The sequence below is a fragment of the Corythoichthys intestinalis genome, chromosome 2 (genome assembly GCF_030265065.1).
Source record: "Corythoichthys intestinalis isolate RoL2023-P3 chromosome 2, ASM3026506v1, whole genome shotgun sequence".
NCBI lineage: Eukaryota > Metazoa > Chordata > Actinopteri > Syngnathiformes > Syngnathidae > Corythoichthys > Corythoichthys intestinalis.
In genome coordinates, this window is record NC_080396.1 from 27,452,971 (window position 1) to 27,480,821 (window position 27,851).

Genomic DNA, 27,851 nt, shown 5'->3' on the forward strand with positions numbered 1-27,851 from the left:
AATTTGTTTGCCCAATGGCAAAGTAGACCATGCTTTTGATCCCATGGTGCGCCGGGCAGAGTCACACGGTGACATGATCAGCAGCATCAAAGGAGCTTGTCTGTATTTTTCTCACCATAATAAAAATGTGCTTTTTTTTTAGCATGACTGAATGAATGGCCCATCCCTGCTGCTTAAATCCTCGAAAAGATGCAAAAAAAAAAAAAAAAAAAAGTATAGTTACCAAAATACCTAGGTGTGCACCAAAATGAAAAATTTTCGTCGACACTGAAAACCAAATATGAGAAAACTGAAGCCGAAAAACAAAAGCATTTATCATTGAAAATATATATTTTATATTCATATTTCCAAAACCCACAAATTGAGCATATTATTTTTCAGATTTTTATGTTTTTATCATGTAATGGTTTTAACATATGAATTCTTAATGCTTAGAATTACAAAAAGAAAATATTTGGTACTGACATTAAAAATATGGTGGATGAAGTATGTGCTTTGTTACATAAGTAAAAGTACAATTCTCAAAGAAAAGAAATTGCTCAAGTAAGAGAAATTGCTCAAGGGAGAGAGAGAGAGAGAGAGAGAGAGAGAGAGAGAGAGAGAGAGAGAGCGAGAGAGAGAGAGAGAGGCCTGAGCCACTTTTCAAAGAAAGGATGAGAAAATTCATTGACTGCAATAAAATTGACTGTACCCTAAACAGAAGCTTAACGAGCCCAAAAAAACTCCAAAACTTAGCTGAATGGCGGATGACAAGCACCTACCAGGTGCATACCCCCGCCTACTGTACAAGAGTGTGCAGCACCCATCTGATGCTGCTCTCAATGTTGTTTTTTATTGGTCAATATCTTGTGTTGCTGCCTCTAGTGCTCAATTACGGTATAGTCGCACAGAGCTTATCGATTGTGCTGGAGGCATAAAAACTATAACTGTCAATTCATAATGAGAAAAAAAAAACAAACAAACAACAGTAATGTGTAACGCAGGCGACAATTAAAAAAGTAAGTGGAAAAAGCAGTGGAGTAAAAACTACAGATACATGTGTAAAATGTCGTGAAGTAAAAGTAAAAAGTGTTACTTCATATTTTTACTCAAACTACAGATACACAAAAAGTCTACTAAAGTACAGTAACGAAGTACTGTTACTTCGTTACATTCCACCACTGCATTTCAATCCAATGTACAACATAAAATAAGAATAAACAAAATTATACACTTAACTTTCTGCTTTATTTTCACTTTTAGTATTATATATTTTAGTGTTCTGTCACTTACATTTGTGTTTCCGTATTGGTAATCGAAGGGCTCATTTCGAAACAGATTGTAACCCAATGGATAATTGAGTAAATATTTTCAATTGAATAACTTGATGGAACTTAATATTTTAAATTTATATTTGCATCTCAATTATTTTAATTTAAAAATGATCTAATTCACAAAATGTGAATTATAGATTAAACGGGTCTCCACCCCTCTGCTGTAGCACAGGGCCAGTGGAAAATTACCAGCAACGCGATGAGACCAACCCCTTTTTTTTTCAATTGACCGCGTGTGAGCTGCTCCAGCAGAGGTGCTGCATAGGAGAGCCACTGAACGAATTTATTCGATATTTTATGGTTAAAATCCCTCCAAAAAGCGAGTTACCCTTTTGTAGCACTTCCTTATCAGCGTGGGCTGAGTTGGAGACGGTGTGCGTGAGGCAAAAGGGCAGTTTACTCGTCCTTGGTAAGTTTAGCCTATCGAGCTAATCGGCGCTAACGTTAGCATTAGCTGACCAGTTCGGACGTTAATAAGAATTTGTCAACTAATTGTTGACTAAAGTTAGTAAAATAATTGTCATCCTATATGTTGACGAATAGGAAAGGGAGTGGAACCGGAGTTACTTGAGCCTGGAGTTTGTGGAGCTCTTTGAAAGCATCTTGGTGAGTTACTTCAAATGTGCGAACTACAGTCAAGAGCTATAATGTAGTCACAGCAGTTGAACCATATGCACTCCTATTGTCTGTGATACTAAATTGCTAACAATGGCAACATTTATTTTTCTTTTCAATGTTTAATGTGATTTCTGTATTTGTTTAAATGAGAACAGACTCAACCCAATTATCAAATCGAGTTGAACTGCAGTTAATGTTAAAAATAACATTGGCTGGGAATTAGAAAAAGAATTAGATTTTAATAGCCTTGTTTTATACAGGCTAGGTTTTTTTGAGGACCTTGAATTAAATTGGATTTGGATTCTGGATTCTCCCTGAAGAGGGGGATGGCGAGCTAACCCTTGATTGACGGACCTGGCTGCTTCCTTTTCCCAAGGAGCACAATCTTCACTTCCTACCTCTCCAGTGTGGTAGGATTGCGAACTGCTTCTGCAGTGGATAGGATAAAAACTGAACAGTGCACTTTTATTTTCATACAAATTGAGACACTCTTCACTTATTTTGAAGGGACACTTTAATTTATTATTTTTCTGGCACCAATCTGAACTGTTGTATATTAGAGAGCCGGCTCTAATAGGCAGTCATTGTGAATATATTGTAAATATTTGTACATAGTTTTCTCTTTTAATTATAATTTTGAATTTTAACCCTTTCGTGGCTCCAGTTATTTATTGTGTTCGAAATTCTTCTTGTTACACCAAAATTTTCCTTCAAGAGACGAACCTAAGCGCACGTGCCCAATTGGAAAAATTCCTGTAGACTCTACAGGGGTTACAAATACTTGGCGAGCTAGCCAGGAGGAAAATTGGTTACAATTTTGGATTACAATCCATACAATTGGGAAACCGGAGCAACGAAAAGGGTATTTGAATTACTGTTGAATTTTTTTCATTCATCAAAATGGATATTGTTAAAAAAGAGAATGTTAAAATCACAAATGCTGTTTATGTTAGTGGATTAACTGACAGTTCGTCAGATAAAGAAATTTTTGAGTATCTAGAACAACTTGGGCCGATTCAGAGGATCATTGAAGTTGCTGACAAAAAAGATGTTATTGTTGAATTTCAACATGAAGCTACAGTCAAAGAGCTTCAGAAACTGTTACCTTTAAATAGACAGTGTATAGCAGACCCACAGGTTAGTCATCGCATTCAAAACCTAGCCAGCATGTACACTACTGAGGTAAGTGCTTCAGCTACAGCTGATTACCTCACTGAACTAAAGTCCTTGTCTAGGATGTCTAGCAGACCTTTTGAGGAAATTTTGAGAGAGGAGTTAAATAGGATAGGCTTTTTAGTGGGAGGAGAACCCACTAATCTACCTCCTCCGTCTATAGATGAAACTCATTCTCTTACAGCCGAGTCCATCAGCGATGATGGACAGCCAGTAAGTATTCCGACTCCACCAATTGGTGGTGTTGTCAAAAGTCTTCCAGAAGAAAAAAAGACACCCTCTCCAGCATTAGCGCCAACTGATCATTTTAACACGCCAGAAGTCCAGCGCGTTATTGTTGAGCATATTGTTAAAACTAATGAAATGACCTCTCACGCCACATCGTCTTTCAAATTAAAGTCATTTTCAGGTAGAAATCCACTTCCGTCTTACGAAGTTGACTATGATTCTTGGCGTAGCAGTGTGGAGTTCTACTTAAACGATGCAACACTCTCAGCCAATCAGATTGTGAGGAAAATTATGGAAAGTCTTTCACCCCCTGCGTCAAGCATTGTAAGGTCACTTGGCCCAAATGCCAGACCCATTGAATATCTGACCTTACTTGATTCCGCTTACGCTACTGTGGAAGACGGGGATGAACTTTTCGCTCGGTTCTTGAACACCAATCAGGATGTTGGTGAAAAAGCATCCAATTACTTGCAAAGATTGAGTACCACCTTGAATCTAGTTGTGAGGAGGAAAGGAATTGCACCAGAGGAAGCTAGCAAACAACTTCTCAGACAGTTTTGCCGTGGCTGCTGGGAAAGCGGATTGTTGAATAGTCTTCAGCTTGAGCAGCGCAAAAATTGTCCTCCACCTTTTTCTGAATTCCTGCTTCTCCTACGGACTGAAGAGGATAAGTTGGCAAATAAAGCCGCCAGAATGAAGCAACATCTAGGAACTGTTAAACCAAAAAGCCTCTCACAAATGCAAACAGTGCATATTTCAGGCGTAGACAGTACTCAACCTGTTGATACTTCTTCGGATGTCACCAACGATCTCAGAAAGCAAATTGCTGATCTCAGTGCTCAGATTTTGCAAATGAAAGCAAGCTTTGCAAAAAATACTAAAAAAGACGCCACAAGCCAAAACCAAAAAGGAAAAAGAGCAGAAAGTGAACCAAAATTCCAAGACCTAAAACAAACTACCACAAGTTTGAATAGACCTAAGCCTTGGTATTGCTTCAATTGTGGAGAAGATTCCCATATAGCTTCTCGCTGTAGCAATGATCGAAACCCAGCACTAGTTGAGGCTAAGAAAAACACACTCAAAGAAAGACAGCGCGCTTGGGATGTTAAGTTTAAAACTACTGATTGTCATCAGTTAAACTAATTTCCACTTCTGTTGAGGGACAAACTGAAGTTGGGGTTGAACCATGTCCCACTTATCCAAAGATTAAGAGAAATATAAATAAGAGTGCTGAGGCTGCTTTAAAAAACAATCGTTCTCGCCAACTTATTGGTGAAAGATGTACTGGAAAAGTTTCTGTTGGAGGAGTTGACACTTTCTGTATACTTGATACAGGTTCTCAAGTGACAACTTTGACTCAGGCTTTCTACAAAGACCACCTGTCTGACCGTCCAATTTTGCCCATTTCTGAACTTCTTCCTGACCTTGAAGTGGAAGGAGCGAATGGCCAAGCTGTCCCATATTTGGGGTATGTGGAAATTGATATAAAATTTCCTAAAGAGCTACTCGAATCAGTTCCTGAAATACCCACCTTGGCCTTAGTCGTACCGAACTCTTGCTCAAATGGTGGCACTCCTTTGTTAATCGGCACCAATGCATTAGATTCTCTGTACGAGCAGTATGGAGACGAACCTTTGGCTGATTCAAAATCCCTTCCATATGGGTATTGTCAGGTGTTGAAAACCTTGAGTTTTCGGAAAAAACAAATCAACAAGGGTACTGTGGGTGTGGTAAAGCTTAAGGGCCGAACACATGAAGTTGTTCCTTCCAACCAGAAAGTTGTATTTGAAGGTTTTGTACATGGTGTACAAAAGAATCCAGAAACGGTGGTGGTGGTTGAATCACCATCTAGCATGTCCTTACCTGGTGGTGTTTTTGTTGAAAGTTGTCTAATTACCCTACCTAGGAAAGGTCCTTACAAAGTCCCTGTGATAATCAGGAATGTGTCAGACCATGATGTTACACTGCCCATCAATTGCGTAGTTGCCGAGTTGGCGGCAGCTAAGGATGTCGTGTCATTACACGAATTTCAAATTAACAATGACCGAAAAAGATCTGTTACCTGCTCTACCCAACAGAGAGTGGCAGAAGCGAAACCGAATTTGGACTTCAATTTTGGTTCTTCACCACTTCCTGAGGAGTGGAAACGGAGGGCTAAACAGAAGTTGAACGCTTTTTCTGATGTCTTTTCACATCATGATCTTGAGTTTGGTCATGTGACTCAAGTTCACCATCACATTCGTCTCAAGGACGAGACACCGTTTAAACAACGGTCTCGACCAATTCACCCCAGTGACTTTGAGGCAGTAAAAAAACATCTCAAAACACTTTTAGATGCCGGTGTCATCCGAGAATCCGAATCTCCATATTCATCTCCGATTGTTGTTGTTCGGAAGAAGAACGGAGAAGTGAGATTATGTGTTGATTATCGGAAATTAAATTTGCAGACCATCCGTGATGCATATGCTCTGCCAAACCTAGAGGAGTCTTTTTCAGCCCTTGCGGGATCCAAATGGTTCTCAGTGATGGATTTGAAATCAGGCTATTATCAAATTGAGATGAACGAAACAGATAAGCCAAAAACTGCGTTTGTGTGTCCCTTTGGGTTCTATGAGTTTAATCGAATGCCTCAGGGTGTCACAAATGCTCCAAGTACTTTCCAAAGGCTTATGGAAAAATGTATGAAAGACATTAACTTGAAAGAAGTACTTGTATTTTTGGATGATTTAATTGTTTTCTCCAGTACCTTGGAGGAGCATGAAAACAGGCTAACACGTGTGTTGGAACGGCTGAGAGAGTACGGACTTAAACTTTCACCTGACAAATGTAAGTTCTATCAAACCTCAGTTCGTTACCTAGGTCACATTGTGTCCATAGATGGTGTGAAAACAGATCCAGAAAAAATTGAAACATTAAAAACCTGGCCAAGACCCCAAAATCTCAAAGAGCTGCAGTCATTTTTGGGATTTACTGGTTATTACCGAAGGTTTGTGAAGGACTATTCTAAAATAGTCAAACCACTCACCTCACTCACCGCTGGTTACCCACCTAAGCGGAAGGGTTCTAAAGTGAGTATGGCAGGTTACCTGAATCCCAAAGAACCTTTCAATGAACGGTGGAATGATGTTTGTCAACAAGCGTTTGTAGACATAATTGAATGTCTTACTTCTTGCCCTGTGCTTGGATATGCTAACACAAAGCTACCCTATCTCCTGCACACGGATGCTAGCACCACGGGTTTGGGTGCCGCCCTGTATCAGGAGCAAGATGGGAGAATGCGGGTCATTGCCTACGCCAGTCGAGGGTTGTCCTGCAGTGAGTCTCGTTACCCAGCCCATAAACTTGAGTTTTTGGCGCTCAAATGGGCCATAACTGATAAATTCCATGATTATTTGTATGGCAATACATTTACTGTGATTACGGATAATAATCCGTTAACTTACCTTCTTACGACGGCGAAGTTGGATGCAGCGAGTTATCGCTGGCTTGCAGCTCTGTCTACCTTTCAATTTGACATAAAGTATAGAGCTGGAAAGAAAAATCTTGATGCCGATTTCCTATCAAGACGGCCTTGTAAAGACCTCAAGGATGACATAGTTTCCCAAGAGGAATGCAAGCAAATTGAGTCATTTAAATTTCGTCTTTTGTCGACAGCAAACCTAATCGATTCTGACCATCTTCTGGCAGACACTGTCGCTGCAACCTGTCAAAGACATACAGTTCAAGCTCAAGATTATGAGTCTTCCTTTGGTCTGGTTCATTCGTTGGCCATGTCTTCGGCTGCTATCACCACCTCTTTTGAGGAGGAGGGCCTGGGCAGTGGTCTATCGACCATTCCCAAGTATAGTCGTAATGATCTCATACAGGCTCAAAGGCAAGACTTGGTCATTGGAAAAGTTATCAGTTTGTTAGAGGCTGGGAAGCATCCACCTGCTAATTTTAAAAATAACTCACCTGAACTTCAGTTGATGTTGAAAGAAATGAACCGTTTTGAGATTCATGATGCTCTCCTTTACCGTAAGCGTCAAATTGGAAAAGAAATTGCAATGCAGTTAGTTCTCCCTGAAGTTCTCAGGTCCAGTGTACTCGAGAATCTTCATGATGACATGGGTCATTTAGGAATCGAGCGCACCTTGGATCTAGCCAGGTCTCGATTCTATTGGCCTAAAATGGCCTCCACAATTGAAGAAAAAATAAAAGCTTGTGAAAGGTGTGTCCGAAGGAAAGCTATGCCTGATAAAGCAGCTCCCCTTGTAAACATTAATACCACGAGGCCCATGGAACTAGTCTGCATGGATTTTTTGTCCATAGAACCCGACAGCAGGAACACCAAAGATGTATTGGTAATTACAGATCATTTCACCAAATATGCGGTAGCTATACCAACAAAGAACCAAAAAGCTAACACAGTAGCAAAGTGTCTCTGGGAGCAGTTCTTTTCTCATTACGGTTTGCCCGAAAGATTACACAGCGATCAAGGGAGAGATTTTGAGTCGCATACAATCAAAGAATTGTGTTCCCTACTCGGAATAAAAAAAATTAGGACCAGTCCTTACCACCCGAGAGGGAATCCGGTTGAGCGATATAACCGAACCCTACTCAGTATGTTGGGCACCTTGAAAGAAAAAGACAAAACCCACTGGCGTGATTTCGTTAAACCATTGACACATTCTTACAACTGTACCCGAAATGATGTTACAGGCTTCTCCCCATACGAACTCATGTTCGGTAGGCAACCCAGACTACCCATTGATATTGCATTTGGACTGCCATGTAACAGCAAACAGACAAATTCCCATTCTCAGTATGTGAAGCAGCTGAAAGACCACCTTGAACAAAGTTATCAAATCGCTATCCAAAATTCTCGTAAAATGGCAGAAAAAAATAAAAAGAGATTTGACCGAGTCATCAGAGAGACCACTCTAGAAATTGGAGACAGAGTTTTAGTCCGGAATCTCCATTTCAGAAGTAAACACAAATTGGCAGACCGATGGGAGCCCATTGTGTATGTTGTCACCCAGAAACGGGGAAGTATGCCTGTCTATACAGTGAAACCAGAGAAGAGCGATGGTCCTTTACGAACACTCCACAGAGATCACTTACTGCCCTGTGGTTTCCTTCCGTCCATAGAAGATGAGCCAGATCAGGTCAGTAAGCCAATAACACGACAAACCCGGAAATTGGCCTCACAGGCTGAAGATTCCAACCCTGTTGAAGATGAGGAGTATGAAGATGATGTTGTCTTCAAATTTTCCCCACACCTGGAGGAAACTCGGTTCATTAAAGTGTATGATACTGAAGTGCCCAATGTCTCCAAGCCGGTGAATAGTTTACCAGAGCAAACAGTAACAACTCTTCACTTACCTGGGACATTTTCCAGCAAAAGGAACAATGAAGACGAACAAGAAACCGAAACAAATCTAGCAGTCATAGAACCTGAATCATCTTCTAATGATAACAGTAATGACGCTGAATCAATAGATGTTGAACCTCGAGATACAATATCTCCTACATTAGAGTTTGACAATGGAACGAACCAAAGTTCAGAAACCAGTGAGGAAATGACAAATGCACTGGAAAACGGAAATCAAATCGCTGAGCAAACAGAAAATAAATTGAACAATGGTGTTGTAAATACTCAACCTCTTCGTAGATCAGAAAGAGTACGGCAACCACCACAAAGACTTGAATATCCTGTGCTAGGGAATCCCCTTGTAACTATTGTAAAGTCACTGTTGCATGGTTTGAGCACAGCTTTCTCTGATGCGATAGAATCCGATGACTATTGGTTACAACAGCGTTCTTCCCGCATTACAAATCCTTGTGTTAAATAAGGTTTTCATGCAAAGGGACTTGCATGAGATTTAGAGGGGGAGGATGTAACCCAATGGATAATTGAGTAAATATTTTCAATTGAATAACTTGATGGAACTTAATATTTTAAATTTATATTTGCATCTCAATTATTTTAATTTAAAAATGATCTAATTCACAAAATGTGAATTATAGATTAAACGGGTCTCCACCCCTCTGCTGTAGCACAGGGCCAGTGGAAAATTACCAGCAACGCGATGAGACCAACCCCTTTTTTTTTCAATTGACCGCGTGTGAGCTGCTCCAGCAGAGGTGCTGCATAGGAGAGCCACTGAACGAATTTATTCGATATTTTATGGTTAAAATCCCTCCAAAAAGCGAGTTACCCTTTTGTAGCACTTCCTTATCAGCGTGGGCTGAGTTGGAGACGGTGTGCGTGAGGCAAAAGGGCAGTTTACTCGTCCTTGGTAAGTTTAGCCTATCGAGCTAATCGGCGCTAACGTTAGCATTAGCTGACCAGTTCGGACGTTAATAAGAATTTGTCAACTAATTGTTGACTAAAGTTAGTAAAATAATTGTCATCCTATATGTTGACGAATAGGAAAGGGAGTGGAACCGGAGTTACTTGAGCCTGGAGTTTGTGGAGCTCTTTGAAAGCATCTTGGTGAGTTACTTCAAATGTGCGAACTACAGTCAAGAGCTATAATGTAGTCACAGCAGTTGAACCATATGCACTCCTATTGTCTGTGATACTAAATTGCTAACAATGGCAACATTTATTTTTCTTTTCAATGTTTAATGTGATTTCTGTATTTGTTTAAATGAGAACAGACTCAACCCAATTATCAAATCGAGTTGAACTGCAGTTAATGTTAAAAATAACATTGGCTGGGAATTAGAAAAAGAATTAGATTTTAATAGCCTTGTTTTATACAGGCTAGGTTTTTTTGAGGACCTTGAATTAAATTGGATTTGGATTCTGGATTCTCCCTGAAGAGGGGGATGGCGAGCTAACCCTTGATTGACGGACCTGGCTGCTTCCTTTTCCCAAGGAGCACAATCTTCACTTCCTACCTCTCCAGTGTGGTAGGATTGCGAACTGCTTCTGCAGTGGATAGGATAAAAACTGAACAGTGCACTTTTATTTTCATACAAATTGAGACACTCTTCACTTATTTTGAAGGGACACTTTAATTTATTATTTTTCTGGCACCAATCTGAACTGTTGTATATTAGAGAGCCGGCTCTAATAGGCAGTCATTGTGAATATATTGTAAATATTTGTACATAGTTTTCTCTTTTAATTATAATTTTGAATTTTAACCCTTTCGTGGCTCCAGTTATTTATTGTGTTCGAAATTCTTCTTGTTACACCAAAATTTTCCTTCAAGAGACGAACCTAAGCGCACGTGCCCAATTGGAAAAATTCCTGTAGACTCTACAGGGGTTACAAGATTTTCTCAGATTTCTCGCCGTGACACTTGAACGCACCATGAATTTGTTGGTTCATTCAAGTCACTGTTAGAGAAGAGTGCTTACCCGCGCTCAGGAATTAGAGAAAATTAAAGTTTCCAAAGTTTGAAAGACAACCTGAAAGCCCTGTTTTAGCTGCCCAAAGGGTGCAAGAAGAGAGAAGATCTAGGGAAGAAGTGACTGTTGTGGGTGCAGTTTCACTGTAAATGCGAATAGCTGCCCAGAGCCGACACACCTTCATTCAACGCTCTCGTACCCTCTATAAGAAAATGGCACACTACCGAGCTTTTTGCTTTTGCCAGAGCAACTTCTGGTTTTGGTCATATTACTTCGGTGAAAAAAAGCGATTTGGACCAAAACCACAATTTTTAATCACATTTCAGCCCGAAAAGTTCAGCCATCACATTTTGGCCGCAACTCTAAAAATCAACTCTCCAAACTATGTGTACTATTACAGAAATTAGTGGGCTTGTTTAGAATTCCAACTGGAATGTTGCTGTGTGCGCCCAACCTGAATCAGACAATTACAATACAATACACAAACATCTCAACACCACAAAGAGGTGATTATACAAGACTCCTCCTAAACTACAAGGAAGTACTCATCAGGCGTGGTTTACTCCCGTTTCACCATCAATTCCACTGAAGCCGGGCCTGACCTTTCTTACACGTTCCTGATCAGATGACTGTCAGTTTGTCTGACTCAACGGGCCATGGGATAGAACTTGATGTCAAGGCATAGTGTGAAGACTAGAATCTCTAAATCTAGAACAAGGCAACGAAGTCGGCATGAGCATCTATGAGATTAGATGACAAATGATTAAAGATTTCAACAGACTACCTCCCAGACACACCTCATTCTAACACACAAGCATACCTTGCCTTGAGCTCAGGTAATTATCTTGTGCGTGTTTCATCTTTTCCGATGATCAGTATCTCCATTTGTCACACTCTTGCCTCTCGGCTATTTTAAGGTTAGCAAGTCCAGGCCACTTTTGGCCAACTGAGGGTCAACTGTGAAATTAATTTTTAGTTGTGGATAAAAACTGCATAATGCAGAATCACTGGTGTAAATGAAGATCTCTTAAAAATATATATGCTGAGTTTGTCATGTAAAAAAATATAGCCAACAGGTACGGATTGTTCAAGTATGCTATAAACTTGTTTACCTGACTTGACACTTGACAGAAAGTTGGAAGAACAAGTGAAGAACTCTCAGCGATACTGTCTACTTACAAAGCTAGCATGAACCTTGGGAAGCATGCCAATTTTTATTGCCGATGTGTACATTGCTGTTGGAAAAAGCCAGACTTTTGTCTGAGAGAACATTTAGAATCTCACTGTGGAGAGTAATTCACACTTTTCATGCATTGTTTTTCATTACTGACTGGCCTGGTTTGACGCAACTGGGCAGAAGAGACTCATATTTACCGGAATGTTCTGCTGACTCATGGACACCAAGAGGCGGCTATAGGATGTTTTACGTTGGTTGTCAACACATCGTTTTCTGAGCGTCAATCAAACAGTAGTGCTTTACAGTGTGGACAAATGGTTTCACATACAATAGGAACATGTGTAAACAGTAGCACTTGAGCTGAGGGTCTGCTATCTAAACACTTTGAGGTGGGGGAAATCGGCAAAATAGCTTCATGTTGGACTTCAGGCATGCCAGCACTGAAGTCATTCGAGGGTTTTACTTGCAATAATTCACTCTCAGCAAAGGCAAAAGCAAACGGCTCAAAGGTTTAAAGAGAGCAGAAAAGGTATTTGGAAAAAGAACAGGATCTCGAGCTTCTCCAGCTGCACCGACACCTCCAGCAATTGGACAGCAGCCTGCATGTTTTCTGAGACTATTACCTGCTGATTTATAGCCCAGATAGTCCGGAGCTAAAGTTTGTTGACATTCCCTGCGCCTGTGCAGCCAAATACTGTATAACACCCCTCCTTTTTCAGCAGCTCATTCTCATAAACGTGTCACTGTGGCAACTTTAGAAATGCAAAATTATTAGCGTGCATCTTTGCTAGCCCTGGATCCAAAATCTTGTGAGATGCACATGTTTGTGGAAGTGTGTCAGCACCTAAGAGCTGTAAACAAGGATGGCACCCTATCGTCTCGCTCTAAGCAAGAATGTGCAACATTCAACCATGTGACCTAAAAACATCTAAATTAGACACTTGAGGTATCACAGTGTGATTTATCAACAATGAGTATGTGTGTGTTTTGGGGAAAATGGCCTGTTTACAATCACATGGCGGCAGCTCAGCCATTCTGAGACTACATAGAAGAATGCTCGCAGTCTGAACAAAAGTGTCTCGACAAGAGCATCTCTGTATGTAACAGGCCATTGATTGCAAGCAAATGAAAGCCATTTGTTGTTCATATATTGTGAGTCTGTGTGTGGCCAAATGGACCTAATGCTGAGCTAAAACAGCAACAAACACATCTTTGTGATTTTTATTAACCTTCCGCTATGCTGGTATAGATTGCCATTAAGGTGGTGGTCGTGAGAAAGTCGCCCCAGAAAGATGACGCCCCCAGTTCCTAACTCTTGGCTGTCAAAGAAGAGGGAACACTTTCATGCTGAGGCCCACTCGACCAGCCATTAAACAAGAGGGTACATTCCTCAATAATTCACTTTGACCTGAGCCCAACATGGTAGCTGAGGGTCAACGGATACAGAGTGATTAGTCTGTGAAGGGGGGAGCAGTGCGTAAGGGAGGTTGGGGTTTAGGTTATAAAACTGAATGTAGAGGAGTGAAAGGCAAACTGATGAAAAGGAAACACAAAAGCAGTGACATTTTAGTGGGATTTATACTTTGTACACGGAATTCTGGGCAATTACTATTTAAACAGTTGCAATGCTCATGTTGTAATCCTAGTTGTTGAACTGTTTCTAACAAAGTGACTTTTTAGCTGCCCATAGGAATAGCATGGGTAAAAATGAAAATTTCACAAACAACTGTATGGAGCTTCTCCATAGTGGGGAGAATTATGGTTTTAATTCAACAAATTAAATCCTTCCCTTTGCCAATCCTCTTATCCAGTAATCCCCAGGTAGGTTTCGCATGTGGGCAGGCTCAAACTGCCCAGTGCGACAACACATCTGGCTCGGTCACAAGTTGACACATTGCCTATCTTCCCTTTAAAGAGACAGATGGAAAACTGGCCTTGCGTGTAAAATAAAAGCAGTGTACATTTCATGGTGCTGTACAACTTTCTCTGCTGATACAACAAGAGCCTTCTATTCTTCATGGGTGGCATTTAAGCTACGACTTCATGGAAGAATACATTTTTTTGTTGTCAAAGTTGGATGGCAAGGATTCCCATGGCAGGAAGAAGTATTTTTTCTGGCATTTTGTCAAAACCAACAAAAGTGATGTTCCCTCAGTCTCCCATGTTTCGCGATCATCTTCTTGTATGGTTCTGTTTTTAGAGATAACAAAAAAGCTCAAATATCCGTTCTGCAATGACGTCTGTGTTCATTTAACATGGCTAAATCTGTCATTGACTTTGATCCATCCTTGCGCAACTTGAGGGACCAAATTCTGAACTGAAGGGTGTTACACACAGATACCATATCAACCGAATCTAAAATTTACATCTACTTGTACACCAGTCATTCCACTATGAGGTTTAGCAGGCCACCAAGAAAATCTTAATCTGTTTGAGAGGGAGTGTGAAGGGACAAAAGAGGAGGCGGGCAACATTCCTGCAAATCCCCCTGCAACGCTATAGTCAATATGACAGCTACGTATTTCCTTATGCTATCTGTCACATTCAACGTGGTTCATGCCACACTTAGTTGCCAAGAGCAACAGGACACACAATTCTCCCTGTCCACTCTCAGTAGTTACCACCCCTACAACTAGTTTGTTTGACTCAATAATGAATCCAAGATTGCTAAACGTGCTTGAGTATTGTAGGTTTGAAGTGAATAAATTCCCTCAGAGAACTATGGACCAAAACCATGAAAGAATGAAAACTAAATCTTACTGTGGTAGAGATGCAGCATTCTGGTGCAATCAGAGGGCACTCATGGTAATCCACCAGCACCAGCAGTTTGCTTTCCTGTCTGCAGCTGGCACCAACGCTGATCCCCGCAGATAATAAAGTTAAGGTCCACAACTCATCAGATATTCCTCGCCTCTTGACCGGATTGAACTCAAGCCGCTTCCTTTTCTCCGTGACCCCTCTTAGTTCTCTGTGTCTTCCTCTCTCGAGCCCTTTCTCAGTCTGCCAACATGCACAGACTTTGCTTTCCTCTCCTCTCTCTACATGCGCTCTGCCTCTCAGCTGTGGTCTCTTTCACATCAACACGCAGCAGTGTGAGCCTTCCCCCTCCCCGCCCCGCCCCCGGGCTTTATCTCGCTTCAGTAGTACATCTCTGCTCCTGCCTCTCCTTCTGAGCAGGACACTGAACATGTGCTCACTGCTGCATCTCATAAGGTAGTGTCTTCCAACAGTGGTGGAGCCGAGTGGGGGTTTGCATGGAGGAGAAGATGGAATTTTCAGAAGGGTGGGGGTGGGGGGGTATTGCAATCTGGTGGTGGATAAGGATGAGCAAGATGGCTTATGTATGTGATAGGGGTGAAACGGTACACAAAAATCTCGGTTTGGTACGTAACTCGGTTTTGAGGTCACGGTTCGGTTCATTTTCGGTACAGTAAGAAAACAAAATGCAAAATATAAATGTGCTAGTTGTTTATTACACACCTTTCAACAACAGGAGCATTAGCCTATACAAAGGTAGAATTCTGCTCAAAAAGTAGCGGGTATTTAAAGATAATCCAACAACAATTTGCCTTTCAGACCCCGCGTATTGGTCAGCTTTCTTTCTAAAAAGAAAGAGGAAAAAAGAAGTCCTGCGCTAAAGAGAAAAGCAATCCCATTGACAAAGATTTTAACATGTATTTTACAAATGAAATGCCTCAATGAATCTTTTTTTTTTTCTTATAAACGCTTTTCAAAAGCTTTATTGGTGGATTTTCTCAAGTTAAAGCGCCACACAGAAATTAACAGATTTAATTGTGTAAGAAGGATCTGTGTATTATTCTTATTATTTAATTACAGGTGTTGTAGCTCATTTCAATTTATTATATTTAAATGGGCTATTATTTATTTTATTATGTGTTTATATTTTACAAATGTGATCTATTATTCATTTATATTGTATATTTTATTATGTATAACTTTAGTTCCTATGTGAATATTAGTTCCTACTTGTTTTGTTGTGGTAGGAGGGTTTTGTATTGAACACGAGGTCGTGTTGGTTATTATTAAAGAAGACAGCAGTAAATGAACAAAGACAAGTCAACTGTGCCCCGATCTACAACTCAAGAGATCTGATGGACTCAAAAAGTGGGTAACGATTGCATATTAGTTTGAAAATCGACCGGATCCACCGTATTTTTACACGAGTGACTTCCGGTCTGCCCGACCCTAGCTACCGGTAGTAGTATTGACGCAGGAGGGTCGCGTCTCGCGTCAATTGATAAACTCTGCCGTTCTTTTCGCATGCATCGTGTTGAGCCGCTTCTGAGACACGTCTAACACGCGGCCGCACTGTGACTGGTGTGCATTGGCTGATTGACTTTAACACCCACGTTTCACTGTGTTCTCGCGGCGGCCACGCTGTCGCGCCGTTGACGTTTCTGGGTTATACTGTGATACCGTGTTGGTCCTCATTATAGTAGAGAAGACGGAGTAAATATAATCTACATTCAGAAACTGTAACCCGATCGACTCACAGCCTCGAAAAGTAAGGGTTACATTACGTCAGAAACTCGTTCGGTACGCCTCCGTTCCGAACCAAGCATCACGTACCGAAATGGTTCAATACAAATACATGTACCGTTACACCCTTAGTATTGATTGTAGAATAAGTACTATTTAGGACTGCCAGGAGGGAGTGTGAAGGTCTAAAACAAAACCAAGAAATAAAGCCTTGTTGTATATTTAGAGTAAGCAGGAACTGAATACGCATATGAACAACCAAAAATATAAACTGGAATATGAATGATGGTGAATGAGCATTTGAGGTGAAAAACTAGGTGAATTCAAGCAATGCTGACCGAGGGAGTGAGGCAGCCGGGAAGGTAAAAGGCAAAGTAGGGAAAAAACGTCTGAGCTCTCGCCCATCTGCTGCAATCATAATCAGTCTCAGCTGAATGGTTGTGACAAACTGCAGCCTAAACTGGGCCTGCGAGCAAGAACGCAGAGAGATGGGACGCAGGGGGAGGAAGAGGATGAGGAAAACGAGGAGTGTGGGGGGGCACCCCCTTTTGTCCGCCTCCCAATGGGACTAGTGCAAAGGGGTGGGGGGGGGCGGCATGGGAGGGGAGGAAAGGGGAATTAAAAGGGTCCCGTTGACAGAAGCGGACAGTTGAAGAGAGAGAAGAAAGGCACTGGTCTGACTTGGAGTCGAGGCCATCGCTGCCACTTGGCCCCACATTCACTGTCACTAATGTGCTGAAAGAACAATGACACCAACCATGTGAGGAAATTAGCCTGCAGTAACAAGGAGAATAGTGGGTCGGGTCAGGGGAGTTATCCAGAGAAGGTGGAAGAAGAATTAGAAATGATGCTGCACATTGTTTGGACCCCGCTGTCTCATTCATCATCATAAAAATCAGAAAGATTCATGATGGCTGGTGATGATGAGTGCTACGCAGCAAGATAATCGAGTTTAACATACGCACAGCTGTCTCAGAGGCAAATCTGAATATGGAGCCAGCGCGATTTGGTTCTCATAGCAGGTGGCTGCCAATTACATGCCATTGTCCCATTTGGGTAAAAAAGACAAATGGATGGCTGAGTCAGCAGTAGCACATACATGAGTGGTGTAATCAAAAAATATCGAAACCAGTGTTCCATACTAATTAGATCAGCAGCAAGCAGCCAATGACTTAGCAATGGTTTCCCGTGACTGACTCCCACATGCCCTCTGGCCTCTCAATTTAAAAAACACGATGCACGCATTTTTACTTTAAACAACTGCTTTATGATGTTATGGATTTTAAAATAACAAGCATGTGCACAACAGTAGGCCTACAGACGGTACAGTAGCTGTACTGTTAGTGGTGCCAGAGAGAAATTCCTCTGTTTAGGAACACTTGGCTGCCGATACAGTCAGTCTGGCTCCACCGGTGTCACATGTAGAGATTGACACACGAAGGCTAAGTTAGCTTTCCGCTGGGAGCCTGTAGGCAAAGGGAAGTAGACAAGACGGTGCTGAGACAGTCGCTGGAGGGCCGACAGATCAATATGGAAAAGAATAAACGGCTCTTGGAGTGGAAGTGCAGCAGCGCATGGGCTTGTACAATGAATTTTAGTTACAGTAGTTGGAAAGCATATCGTTTCAGTACTGGATCATTTGGTAGAAAACCAGACTGCATGTTCCCTTGGTTTGTTTGGACTCATTTTCACAAGCTAGAAAGATTTGTTTCCCTTTGAAACAGTGTGCGGTTTTATGTGTATCAACTGAACAGTGTTATAAAATATCTGGCTTGTACAAGCTACGTTTCAGCGCTTTTATAGTGTTAGATGCACTCTTGTGCACCGAATACTGATTAGCTCAAGGAGAAATGGTAGTTTATTGTACAATAGACTGTAACAGATGAGCAAGAAAAAAAGTTTCGTAGGAAAATTACTCCCTATAGATTATTTGTTTTGCATATTTATCGATAATGTCGACCACCACCCAGGATGGTACCAGCCCTTTTCCTCAAATATTGTTTAGGGTTGACATGGTGCTATGACTATTGGGATATATCTCTGATCCTATATGTGTCAATTTTTTTTTCTTTTTACCTGTGTATTACACACTATTCCTGTAAAAGTATCTATTTCTCACAGAACAACCCAAAAAAAAATCTGACACAGAGTCAATTTGAAACCAAGGGGGGCGGACCTCTGCAAATGATGGGAGACAAAAAAAAATCTATGTATATATTTTTTGGACTATAAGTCACACCTGAGTATAAGTCACACCAGCCAAAAAATGCGCAATGAAAACGAAAAAAAACATATATAAGTCACCCCTGAGTATAAGACGCATTTTGGGGGGAAATTTATTTGATAGAATCCAGCTCCAAGAACGGACATGTCATCTTGAAAGGCAATTTAAAATAAAAATACAATCAAGAACAACAGTGTAAAGACAACACTGAATAAGTGTAAAGTATGCTAACATAACATGACGCTAGAAGTTAGATGGGGCCTAAAAAAATCCAGCCTACCCAACCGGCCCGCGGGTATTAAAACCAGACCTGGTCCTACGATCAATTAACTTGATTTGCAGGCCCGAGCCCGAAAAAAGGGCTCCTTATTTGTCTTTATTTGTGAGGACTCAGGAGAAGGAGGAAATGCGGGGATGCAGTGCGTGGTTGTGTTTTGTGTGATCACATTTGTGAAGATGCCTGTGCATATATGCATAATGATAACAAATTAAAGCCTGTCTTTTGTAACGAATTCGCCCAGATAACAAGACTAACATGGACATTCAATAAACATTTATATATTTTATATTTGTGTCTCTGTTCTAACAGGTGGATAGTGGATTTGACATTTATTTTAATCTCTTCGAGTTGGCAGAAAAAAACACAAGTTTTCTCAATGTTCAAATAGTCTACATATTTTTATGATCATTAAAAATGCATTTACACAACAAAATAACGCTGGAAATGTTTGTTAAATATATTTCTCGTATGAGACCAAAGCGCCACATTCGTTTACATTCACCGAAGCCAACACAGGTTTCTGTATAGCATCTTCAATAATTTGAATCTTTTCCATACTCCACTCATACCGCAGTTGTTTGCTTTTCAGTTCCCCTGTTTTTAGTTTGTTTTTCACTCCTAGCTCCTGCATATCGAAAAGGAAATACCAGGATGGACTCGCGGAGGGCGCCAGGGCGGTAGAGGAAGATTGAAAAGAGAGTGGGCCATAGCGTTAAAGAGCGCAGGCATGCACAGCGCCTTCTCTGTTTTATCCAAATTGTTTATTTTATTTAACATCCATACACCGTTTTAGTATAAATTAGTGCTGTCAAAATTATCGCGTTAACGGGCGGTAATTAATTTTTTTAATTACTCATGTTAATATAAGTATTTGACGCAATTAACGCACATGCCCCGCTCAAACAAACTAAAATGACTGTACAGTGTAATGTCCGCTTGTTACTTGTTTTTTGGTGTTTGGCTCCCTCTGCTGGCACTTGGGTCTAACTGATTTTATGGGTTAGTACCATGAGTGAGCATGGTGTAATTATTGACATCAACAATGGCGAGCTACTAGTTTAGTTTTTGATTGAAAATTTTACAAATTTTAATAAAACGAAAACATTAAGACAGGTTTTAATATAAAATTTCTATAACTTGGACTAACATTTATCTTTTAAGAACTACAAGTCTTTCTATTCATGGATCACTTTAAGAGAATGTTAATAATGCCATCTTGATTTATTGTTATAATAAACAAATACAGTACTTATGTACCGTATGCTGAATGTATATATCCGTCTTGTGTCTTATCTTTCCATTCCAACAATAATTTACAGAAAAATATGGCATATTTTATAGATGGTTTGAATTGCGATTAATTGCGATTAATTAATTTTAAGCTGTAATTAACTCGATTAAAGATTTTAATCGTTTGACAGCCCTAGTATAAATATATGAATATATAATTATTTTTAAAAAAAGTTAGCGAGAGAGAGGTCCGCCCCGACCCGACTGAAAATAATCACACATAAGTCGCTCCAAAGTACATGACGCACCCTCTGCCAAACCATAAAAAAAAACTGCGACTTATAGTCCGAAAAATACGGTACTCAAAGCTGGTCACTAATTTAAATAGAGCAGACTTAGAATAAAGCAGTCTGTTTTTTTCTCATAAGAAAACTCACTTTATTTTCCTCTTTAATGTTGAGTTTCCATTTTTAAAAGTCACCTAACCTAAACTCAAGGTAGCATGCTGTTTGTCATTTTAGCTCTGTGCTTTTTTTGTAAGGTTACTCAGATACCAGTGAAGTGCCACAAAGATGCATGGCCAATTTTCGGAATGAAAGAGGGTCTGTACAGCATGTAATGAAATGAAAATGGGTTAACATTTCTCTTTCTTTTTTTGTCTGTGGCCCAGTGATAAATGAGCTAGGATCCAGCAGTGGGCCACAGCCTAGTGGTTGGAGAGCCCTACTAGGCTTTATTGATACAGTTAAACATAAATGTGTGAATGTACTGCGTGGCCATCAGTGGAATCGCCAGAGTCATCAGCCACACTCTCCCTCTATGACATTAATCTGCTGTGGTTTGATCACAGTTGAGTAACCAGAGGCAGACGAGGGACGCCAGCATGCGTCACTGGAGCTCATTATTCCAATAGTCCATTTGGGTGTTTTGGTGTGTGTTACAAGACAGAAGACATTTATCACACTGCAGGTAACTAGTTGTTTCATTGAGAAGACATTGCTTAATAATTTCAAGTTGCTTTTTAAACGTCTACGGGAAGGGCATGTTGTTTGCATCCAGCAGAGATTTAAGTGTCAACATGGCGACGTTTTCATTTCCTGCACTTGAGCGAGCAAAGGAAATTCCAGAATACAGACAGCAAGCCTGTTTGTTTACCCAACACCAACCCACTCATATCTGTGAGTGGCCAAACAGATGCAAATCACAAGATGGTCATGCTGACAGAACCCATGAGTGCCTACAGCGTATAAGAAAAGTGAGTACACCCCTCACATTTCTGCAGATATTTAAGTTCATGGGATATTTTTTCATGGGACAACACTGACAAAATAACACTTTGACACCATAAAAAGTAGTCGGTGTGAAGCTTATATAATAGAGTTAGTTTATTTTCCCCTCAAAATCAAAATATAGCCATTAATATCTAAACCCCTGGCAACAAAAGTGAGTACACCCCTTAGAAACTACGTACATCCCTAAATGTCCAAATTGAGTACTGCTTGTCATTTTCCCTCCAAAATGTCATGTGACTCATTACAGGAGTGCTGTCAGCATTGCTGCAGAGATTGAAGAGGTGGGGGGTCAGCCTGTTCGTGCTCAGACCATACGCCGCACTATACATCAAATTGGTGTGCATGGCTGTCACCCCAGGAGGAAGCCTCTTCTGAAGAAGGTACACAAGAAAGCCCGCCCGTCTCATCAGACCAAACAACATGGTTCCAGTAATCCATGTGCTTTGTTGACATGTCTTCAGCAAACTGTTTGCGACTTTCTTGTGTACCGTCTTCAGAAGAGGCTTCCTCCTGGGGTGACAGCCATGCACACCAGTTTGATGCAGAGTACGGCGTATGGTCTGAGCACTAACAGGCTGACCCCCCAACCCTTCAATCTCTGCAGCAATAAGCCTGACGCAATATGCAATAATTCCATTTATCGCACGATAAATAAAAATGAAGGCGGTAATTTTTCCGCTGCAAATGTCGTCTCGCGTGCATGTGCATGCGCGCGTGCTGTTAAAAGTTCGCATTCCTTGTTACCAACTGCGCAAAATGTATCTTCGTTCCAGATCTGGCAAAAAATAGCGCCGGAGCCAATCGTTCCCATTATATCCTATTGTTCAACGTATACCGGCCGCGCCAGTGCTCCGGATTGACTGCGGACCATCTCAGGCGTGGCGGTGTTGTTGACGTGTGGGCGCTCCCGTCAGGGGTGACATTTCACGCAGGGCGGCTATTTTTCGGCACAACACCGGATATTTGAGTGGCAAATTAAGAGTGCTGTGCTTCAAACTCGTCCTGTTTATGAAAGTCGATTGTCATATGCTGGTGTTGTGCAGTAATGAGCAGATGTGACTCCTGTGGCGTTTGCTAACTTTTTTAATGCGCGCACACACTAGATATCATGAAATAGCAAACTAGATGAGCTACATCCCATGCCATTGGCTACGTGAGCCCAGAGTGATTATGGGACATGTAGTCCATATACTACATCGATGAATTATAAACCGCCATGACTGAATGGAAGTTAGGAAGGCCAAATCAATCCATACCAGTAACTATAGATAATGCTGCAAATATTGTTAATTCAGTACATGACACAAATGGATTCGGACCACAAATAGGATGTCTTGCTCATGTAGTAAACCTAGCTGCTAAGAGAGCTGTAGCAATCAACAGTGTGCCCCGCCTCACTTTACAAACAGTAAAGATTGTTCTCAGCACTTTTATACTAAATTTCTTCAGATCAGTAAGAAGTAAGCACGTAGATATTATGCACTAAAATGCATGTTTATATGATGGCAATTTAATTTTTGCTCGTTTGCAAAAAAAAAAAAAAAAAAAAAAAAAGAAACAAAAAAATACAGTTGTTTCTTTTTTTTTCCCAGAGCATTAAATGTATTGAATCAGATCGAAAATCGTGTCCCCCGTATCGAAAATCGTACCGAACAGTGACTTAACTGTATCATTGCATCCCTGTGGAACACCGTTGCAGAAGTTATGAGGGGAAAAGTTTTCATTTGCCTAAGTTATTATATAAGTTATTAACTGCAATTATATATATATTTTTTTTTTTTGAAAAACACATTTCATTTATTCTGTGTTTCTTTGCGGTATAAATATTGTTGTCTTTTAGTTAAGAGGCATGGTCTATTGTTTTTTAGTTGTGATTTCTTATTGCGTTTAAATGGGTGTACTTGATCTATTAATATATACTGTATTGTCACCAATGTTGTTAATAACGGCGTTACAATATAACGGCGTTACTAACGGCGTTATTTTATTCAGTAATGAGTAATCTAATTAATTACTTTTCTCATCTTGGCAACGCCGTTACCGTTACTGAGGCGGGAAAGGCGTGCGTTACTATGCGTTACTAAGTTGTTTGAATAAAAAAAAGTCTGAGAGAAACGGACTCACGGGGACGAGAGCAGAGCAGGAGTGGGGAAGACGCCGTTGCAACCGCGATGCTAGGTGGCTCCAATAATACCTGACTGCAGCCATAGCCGACAAACTACACCCACATGACACGGTAGATATCATATTATAGAACTAGATGCAAATGACAGACACTGCTGCATTGCCAACATGTTTTAAGGACTACATGCGTTTGTAAACAGCCGCCATCTTAAAGCAGTAGACCTCTCAGGAAGGCCCTGATGTAGAGATCCTTCCTAGCGAACCGAAGTAATTTCTTTTTTTATCTAAAATGCTCCTAAATCGGCAAAATCTTAACTTAAATCTATCTTTAAATGATGAAACAGTTTTAAAACTTACACATGTTTAAAGTAGACAGAAGGGAACTAATGCAATAACGGGAGAAATTTTAACAACTTTAACGATTGATTCACAACTTTAAATGACTTCCAGACATCGCAAAGGTTACTAGCTAGTTATCGCAATACCCTTGTGTCTAGTTAAGTGGAGGGTAAAGAATTGGGCTAGGGCCAATTGTCCCCCAAACCCTTTAAGCTTCACATTGTGTCACCTGTGTGTTTTTTTTTTTTTTTTTTTTTTTTTTTTTTTTTTTTTTTAAGAAAAAAAAAAAATATCATTAGTTACTTTGCCAAGTAACTAATTACTCTTACATTCAGGTAACTGAATTACTAACGCAATTACTTTTTGGGAGAAGTAATTTGTAACTGTAATTAATTACTTTTTTAAAGTAAAATTAACAACACTGCATGGCACTAAATGCGTTAGTAGACAGCCGCCATCTTAAAGCAGTAGACTTTTTAGGACGGCTCTGTTGTAGAGAACCTTCCTAGCGAACCTAAGTAACTTTTTATCTAAAATACTTCTAAATCGGCAAAATCTTGACTTGAATCTATCTTTAAATGATGAAACAGTTTTAAAACTTTCATATGTCGAAAGTAGAGAGAAGGGAACAAATGCAATAATGGGAGCAATTTTAACAACTTTTAACAGTTGATTCAGGGTAAAGGGTAAATTAGGGTAAAGAATTGGGCTCGGGCCAATTGTACCAAAAACCTTCACAAAAAACTTGTGTGTGGCCAATGTTTTTTTTTTTTTTTTTTTTTTTTTTTTTTTTGAAGGAAAAAAAAAAGTAATTATCACCAATTACTTTGCCAAGTAACTAATTACTCTTACATTCAGGTAATTGAGTTACTAACGCAATTACTTTTTGGGAGAAGTAATTTGTAACTATAATTAATTACTTTTTTTCAGTAAGATTAACAACACTGATTGTCACTGTGTTATTGTAAATTGGTTTTTTTTAAAAATGGGGGGGGGGGGGGCGCAATAATATCGCATATCGCAATAATTTCTGAGATAAATTATTGCACACTAAAATTTGTTATCGCGACAGGCCTATGCAGCAATGCTGACAGCACTCTTGTCACGAGTCATATGACATTTTGGAAGGAAAATGACAAGCAGTACTCAATTTGGACGTATAGGGATGTACGTAGTTTCTAAGGGGTGTATTCACTTTTTTTTGGCAGGAGTTTAGACATTAATGGCTATATTTTGAGTTATTTTGAGGGGAAATTAAATGAACACTATTATATAAGCTGCACCCAGACTACTTTTCATTGTGTCAAAGTATCATTTTGTCAGTGTTGTCCCATGAACACTTATACTTAAATATCTGCAGAAATGCGAGGGGTGTACTCACTTTTGTGATACACTGTATATTTGAAATTGTACTGTATGTGGCGAGATGAGGCTGTAATAGGACAAAGACATTACTGCATCTCAGTCATTTCTAATTAGGCAGTGGTGGGTGGGGTGGGATTTGTGTGGTGCGATGGAAATCTGACTAGACATCATCAGCACAGACTCATTTCCGTTCTGAACTCAGGAATTGCTGAAAGAATAAACAGAATTAACTCAGATGGAGTTTATTTGTAATTAATCTCAGATTTTCCAGTCTGATGAGCAGAACAAAATAAAATGAAAACATGTCATTGCTAGTTGTAATCTTGTGCAAAAAATCGAAATACATCAAAGCCTGAACTACATGACTCATCCGGCAAGCCAATGTAGGATTGTTTTGGATTTTACACATTTTCCCACCTTCCTGTTTCCTCTGGGACAAAGGGATGTTTTCAGAAGACCGCCAAGCTCTAGGTAAGTATCATGGAAACGACGTCCTATCATCCTAACAGACCAAAACATTACTTAATAATACAAAACCACACTGCCCCTATGACTCTTTATAGACTGAGGATGTTTTGGCAAGAAATGCTTGAAAGCACAGAAATTGGTCCAAAAATGTCATGCTATCATGAGCACCAAAGGGGAAATTGCACACTGATTCTCCTGGTACAGTACTGATAAAAAGGATTTCATTAAACAGTGGCGAATAGCTCAAACATCACTATGAATCCACCTTCATAAATGTATATGTGCTTCTCAAATCCAATAACATGCGATAAATATGTGCTGAGAAAAACAATTTGTGGAGAGATAGCTTAGCTCTGTGCTTCACCTTGACCGTGTCATAAGCTCTCAATGGGCATGCAGACACTACCATAATGCCGGTTAAGTACTGTAACTCTCATTCGTCAACCTTGAGGGAGCTACGGTAAAAGGCTTCATTAAACCACTAGATTAACCTCTCAAAGGCTCTATAAAACTGATGCATTCATTTAGGTGAGAGAAGCGGAACACATGACAATTTTATAGCTAGAGGTATATTAAATAGCACGGTGTTCTTTTTATTTAAAACATCCACTAACAATAGAGCAATATTTGATTGTTCTTACAAAGGATTTACAAATCAATTATTGTCTTAATATTATATTTTAAGGCTTGTTTTCATTGAGAATTTACTTCAAGTGATTAGATCAGCTAAGTTATTCACTTCAGAAGATGCACTTTTGGAGTGAGCGTTCACTAGAGCCTAAAGTTAACACATAGTCATAGCCTAAGCAAGACAACAGATCCTCAGTATCTGAAGCATACGCGCCTCCTCATCGAAAGAACAGGCTCACTACGTACTTGGACGAAGGATTAGGCTCTTTCATTGTGCTCAGATGGCTGCCGACAGACAGGCATCTCGCCAGCCTGATATGCCTTGTAGTAACGTTAGTATGGTCCTGGTCAGGAAAGCTGTTTCCCAGCTCAGAGCTCCTGCAATGTTGAACACTCACTATTCAAGTTCACTATTCACTATTTTCTTCAAAGGGTGTCCTGTCGTAGCACAAGGTCATTCCTTGAAGTATTTTTTTCCCATTACTTGACAGGAAGGAGCTAAAAACAATTAGTGGGTAACATTAAGGGGACATGCAACAAAAGCTGGGAAATTGCCCAGAATCCCTTAGATGAGCACACATTGGATCTGACTTCCATGTTTTATCTAGCCAATTGCTCTATAAAATTATGACAAACAGTTATTGATCAACAGATGTCATTGCTAATTTAGTTTTGGCTGGTATCACTCTGAGGGGTGTTCTTTGGTCTGTCACAGTTCTCTAATATGGCTTATGAGGTGTCACAGATGACTGAGCATCTGCTACAACAGGCCCTTTTCAAACCACTTCTGGTTACAAGCTCAGCACAAAAGCGAGATAATAGCTTGTGTAAAAAGTGCTTTAAACTACATGGAGTATTACATAGAAAATTGTCTTAAAGGCAGACTCCCATTGGTCCACGAAGCATGAATATTTTCTTTTTTAACACAATGTATTCCCTTAATAGACACTGACTTTGCATGACATACAAATAATAGCAACAGAATGGACATTAGATATTAGATACGATTTGACTGATATCCCTTTGTTAGTACAAGAAACATGACTGTGTCCATAGTAAGCTATTCAGTCGATACAAAATCATATTTTGCCGGTAAACTAAAAGTGATTATAGAGCTGTGCATCAGCTATTGCAAGGTTTGGAATTGGTTATTCAAGGATTCAACATTATGTTATTTTCTTTTTTTTCTTTTTTTTTTAACACTGAGCGCTTGCATAATAGTGTTTTCTTTGCATTCCAATCAACAAGCGTTTAATTTAAAAGAAGAAAAAAAAAAAAAAAGATATTTCAACTTTGCATATTTTGATGTTACAATAGGATAAAATTTAAAAACATCAAGATTATTCTGCAAACGCAGTTTTACTTTGAAAGCAGCATAAAGTTTTCTTTAGGCGAAGACCAGAAGAAGTGAGGAACATGCTGATAATGATGCAGGGAGTTTCAAATGGAGGAATTTTGGCACCGTAGGTATTCCCTATGCAGTGAACAGGGAGTATGAAACTAGGAGTACAGCTCATGATTGCTCACATAACAGGTGTTAGCAAGG

The 27,851-nt window shown here is 40.0% G+C and overlaps 1 protein-coding gene across 7 annotated transcripts in view; it reads right to left on the reverse strand.

Moving 5' to 3' along the window:
* The window catches only part of LOC130905204 (nck-associated protein 5-like), a 136,216-nt gene that overhangs the window by 75,951 nt on the left and 32,414 nt on the right, over window positions 1-27,851 (reverse strand). The window contains exon 1 of one of the 7 annotated variants that reach the window (XM_057818384.1): window positions 14,614-14,924. The exons of the other annotated variants lie outside the window; for them this stretch is intronic. The gene's annotated coding sequence lies outside the window, so the exon portion shown is untranslated. Of the gene's footprint in view, window positions 1-14,613; window positions 14,925-27,851 lie in introns of those variants that run through there. 7 annotated transcript variants of the gene reach the window in all.